Genomic DNA, 5551 nt, shown 5'->3' on the forward strand with positions numbered 1-5551 from the left:
AAGTTCATACAGACAAATACATGTCTGTAAATAAACTGGTAGAATAAAAAGATCGCTTTAAATAACAGTATGAATCTGTTGACTGAATCCAAACCCTTTGGTGTTTGACTGGTTGACAAACAGAAACGACGGGACAGGAAAGGACACGTGAAAAGGCTGACTGACAGGGGAGCGGACTGTGACAAACAGAAAGACAGAAGGGGACAGTGAAAAGGCTGACTGACAGGGGAGCTGACCTGGTTGACAAACAGAAAGACCAGAAGGCAAGGACAGCATGAATAAGTGTGACTGACCAGGGATCTGAGGAACTGCTGTGTTGATCAAACAGAAAGATGGAGGACAGGGACATGAAAAGCGATGACTGACAGGGGGACCTGACTGAGTTGGACAACAAGAAAGTATGGAAGAGAAGGACATTTGGAAAGGGGGAACTTCACCGTAGCAGGACAATGGATGTGGGTCTACCAACAGTTCTCCACATGGCGAGAACCCATTTCGCATCCACACAATGAACTCGTGGCTCTTACATTATTCTTGGTTGAGACCATTACTTTGTCCCAAAAACCCTTCCCTCTCTAACTCTGTGTCTCCAGCAGACCACCCCAGCTGGATGTTACACAGCCCTATCCAGCGCTGGTTTCAAGTTAATGCCAAGCCTGCCTACTGTGTTTTCTGAGCTTGTTCCTACTATACTCCAGAGTCCGTCTCCATCGAGCTGGTCAGAGTCAGTGTACGTTCTGTCTGGCTAACTTGAGCTTCAGTCCAGTTTTACTGGTTCACAAGTGGAACTGATGAGAGAGGCATGAGGGAGGACAGAGCAGCCCTGTGGAGAACAAACCAACATTGATGAGAGGAGATGGATCAGCCCCTGTGGAGAAACAAACCAGACATTATGAGGGAGGAGACGGACAGCCCTGGTGGAGAACAAACCAAAACATTTATGAGCGGGAAAGGACATGACAGCCCTGTGAGCAGGAAAAAACAAATTATGAGGGAGGACGGACAGCCCTGTCGGAGAACAAAACCAACATTAATGAGGGGAGGACGGACAGCCCTTGGGAACAAACCAACATTATGATGGGAGAACAGACAGCCCTGTGGAGAGACAAACCAACATTATGCAGAGGAGGATGGACAGACCCTGTGGGAGAACAAACCAACATTATGAGCGGAGGACGGACGCGCCTGTGGAGAACAAACCAACATTATGTAGGGGAGGATGGACAGCCTGTGGAGAACAAACCAACATTTGAGGGGGAGGATGGACCAGCCCTGTTGAGAAAACCCAACATTATGGAGGGGGATGGAAACAGCCCTGTGAGAACAAACCAACAAGTTATGAGGAGGACACGAACAGCCTGTGGAGAACCAAACCGAACATTCATGAGGAGGACAGACAGCTCCTGTGGAGAACAAACAACATTATATGAGGGGAGGACGGACAGCCCTGTGGATGACAACCAACATTATGAGAGGGAACGGACAGACACCCTGGTTGGAGAACAAACCAACCATTATGAGAGGAGACACTGAACAGTCCCTCGCGGAAGACACAAACCAAACATTGATGAGGGAGGACGACAGCCCTGTGGGAAAGCAAACCAACAGTTATGAGAGGAGGACAGACAAGCTGTGGAGAACAATACCAACATTAGATGAGGGGCGGATGGACAGCCTGTGGAGAACAAACAACATTATAGAGCGGAGACGGAGCAGCCCTGTGGGAGAACAAACCAAACTTATGAGGGGAGGATGGACAGCCTGTGGAGAACAAACGCAACATTATGAGGGGAGGACGGACACGCCGTGGAGAACAACCAACATTATGAGGGGAGGACGGCACAGACCCTGTGGAGAACAACCATGCATTATGAGGGGAGGATGGACAGCCCTTGGAGAACAAACCAACATTATGAGGAGGAGGATGGACAGCCCTGTGGTAGAACGAAATCCAACATTATGAGGGGGAGGACGGACAGCCCTGTGGAGAACAACCAACATATCATGAGAGGAGATGGACAGCCCTCGTGGAGAACACAATCAACATTATGAGGAGAGGACGGACAGGCCCTGTGTAGAACAACCAACATCTTGCTTGAGGGAGGACGGACAGCCCTGATGGAGAACAAACCATTACAATGTGAGGGGAAGGAGACAGCCCTGTGGAAAACAAAAGCCGAACATATATGAGGGAAGGACGACAGCCCTGTGGATGAACAAACCAACAGTTAAATGAGAGAAGGACAGACAGCCCTGTGGAGAACAAACTACAACATTATGAGGGGAGGGACAGACAGCCGCTGTGGAGAACAAACCAACTTATGAGGAGAGAGGATGGACAGCCCTGTGGAGAACAAACCAACATATGAGGGAGGACGGACAGCCCTGTGGACGAACAACCAACATTATGACGGGACGATGGACAGCCCTGTGGAGAACAAACCAACATTATGGGGAGGACAGACAGCCCTGTGGGACAAACCAACATTATGAGGGGAGGAGTGGACAGCCCTGTGGAGAAAAAACCAACATTATGAGGGAGGACAGACAGCCCTGTGGAGAACAAACCACTTATGAGGGGGAGACAGCCGCCCTGTGGAGAACAAACCAACATTATGGAGGGGAGGACGGACCCACCTGTGGCGAACCCAACATTGATGAGGAGGAGGACAGCCCGTGTGGAAAAACCAACATTATGAGAGGAGGACACGACAGCCCTGTGGAGAACAAACCAACATTATGAGGGGAGGGACAGCCCCTGTGGAGAACAAACCAACATTATGAGGCGGAGGACAGACAGCCCGCTGTGGAGAACAAACCAACATTATGAGGGGAGGAGGACAGCCCTGGTGAGAACAAACCAACATTATGAGAGGAGGACGACAGCCCTGTGGAGAACAAACCAACATTATAGGGGAGGATGGACAGCCCTGTGGAGAAACAAACCAACATTATGAGAGGAGGACAGACAGCCCTGTGGAGAACAAACCAACATTATGAGGGAGACGGACAGCCCTGTGGAGAACAAACCAACATTATGAGGGGAGGATGGACAGCACTGTGGACGACCAACCAACTCATGCACGTGTACTAAACAGCCCTGTGGAGAACAAGACCAACATCAATGACTGTACTAACACACACACCCACACACCACACACACACACACACACAAACTAGACCTCAAAACACACAAACTAACCGTTGACATCAATGATAATGGTAATTGATGACCAGGAACAGACGACAGACAGACCAGAACAGAACAGACAGACAGACAGACAGACAGACCAGACAGACAGAACAGACAGACAGACAGACAGACAGACAGACAGACAGACAGACAGACAGACAGACAGACGACAGACAGACAGAACAGACAGACAGACACGAAGACAGACAGACAGACACTGGGCGAGCTCGTTTACACAGGCTAGTAGGGACGGTGAACTCAGTAGTCTGGCATGAAGGAAGAGTTTACCATTGTAAAGGAGTGCTGTTTAGTCGGCGGCGCGGCGAATACCGTCACGAACTAATCACAACAACATAGAGAAACATTCTCAGACAAATCAAAGGTCTGCTTTCCAGAATGCACATGTCACCGTTCCATCTGTCTGGCTGACTGTTTGAAGTGGTTCATCGACCCAGAGCAGACTTAGTTTGTAGACACCATCTCCATCGGTTTTGACCTCATCGATCGCCGTCCAACCTCATCCCATCGATTTTGGCTCCATCCCTCATACCCACCTCTCCATCGTTTTGACTCCATCCCGCTCATACCCACCGGGCCATCTGGTTTTGCTCAATCCTCAACGCCCACCGCTTGGTTTGGACTCCATCCCTCATACCCCACCTCTCCATCGGCATTTGACTCCATCCCTTATACCCCATCCTCGCCATCGGGTTTTGACATCCCTCATACCCACCCTCCCGGTTTGACTCATCCCTTCATACCACCACTGGCCATCGGTTTTGACTACATCCTCATAACCCTCACCCTCCCATCCCTCATACCCCAACCTCATTGGACCATTCGGTTTTTGACTCCATCCCTCAACCCCACTCACCATGGCGTTTTGACTCCATCCCCATGACCCCCACCTGGCCATCGGTTTTGAACTACATCCCTCATACCCCACCGTTGATCCATCCATCACCTCAGTTTTGACTCATCCCCTCATTACACCCACCCTCAGCCATCGGTTTTTGACTTCCATCCGTCCTCATGACCCCCCTCCTCCATCGGTTTGAGACTCCACTGCCCTCATACCCCACCTCCCATCGGTATTGACTCCATCCCCATACCCCACCTCTCCATCTTCTTGACTCCATCCCTCATACATCCCCACCTCACCATCGGTTTGACTCCATCCCTCATACCCACCTCATCCATCGGTCTTGACTCCATCCCTCATACCCCATCCTAGCCGGTTTGAGACTCCATACCCTCATACCCACCCCATTCCATCGGTTTGACTCCATCCCTCATACCCCACCCACCATGGCGGTTTTGACTCCATCCCTCATTACCCCACCCTCTCCATCGGTTTGACTCCATCCTCATACCCCAGTCCCATCGGTTTTGACTCCATCCCTCATACCCCACCTCTCCATCGTTTGACTCCATCCTCATACCCCTATCGATCGTTTTGACTCCATCCCTCATACCCCCACCTCTCATCGGTTTTTGACCCATCACCTCATACCCCACCTCTCCATCGGTTTGACTCCATCCCTCATACCCCACCTCTCCATCGGTTTGACTACCATCCCTCATACCCCACCTCTCCATCGGCTATTCGTGACCCATCCCCATTACTCCATCTCATACACATCGGTTTTGACTCCATCCCTCATACCCCACCTCACCATGGTTTTTTGACTCCATCCCTGATACCGGCCGCCATCGCCATCGGATTTTGAGGGGCATTCAGCGTCTGCAGTTGCCAGGCTCCTAAGAAATACACAACTCGAGTGCTACAGCCAGTCTAAACCAACGCTCAGAAAACACACACACAAACAGCAACCACTCAAGCACGCAAAACACGCACAAACACACACGGACATCCACCTGACACCAAGAACAGGAGCAACAGAGAGTGGCCCATCCCTGGAGAATGGGGGGATAACAGTCCTGGTGAACACATACCACAACTAAACTTTAATCTCCTACCACGCAACATGGTCGCATGCTTCAGATTGAATTTAACGTCATGAAATCTAATGACTGAAAAACATGGAATTTTGACTTTATGGATGGTTTGCACTTCAGACCTTTTCTTTTATTCTACTGCTCAAAAATATATTTATAATAAGCATTACAAAATTTACTAAATAACAATACACATTTATGTTTACTAAATAACACCCATTTATGTTTACTAATAAGCAATATACATGTTTTATCTAAATAACAATACACATTTTTTGTTTACTAAATAACACACATGTTCAAGTTTGCTAAAAAAACTACACCATGTTATCCTAGTAATAGGAACACAGTATTGTTTATAAATCCACAATGATCACATTTTAATGTTTCTAAATAACA

The sequence above is a fragment of the Salvelinus sp. IW2-2015 genome, unplaced genomic scaffold, assembly GCF_002910315.2.
Source record: "Salvelinus sp. IW2-2015 unplaced genomic scaffold, ASM291031v2 Un_scaffold3585, whole genome shotgun sequence".
NCBI classification, from domain to species: Eukaryota; Metazoa; Chordata; class Actinopteri; order Salmoniformes; family Salmonidae; genus Salvelinus; species Salvelinus sp. IW2-2015.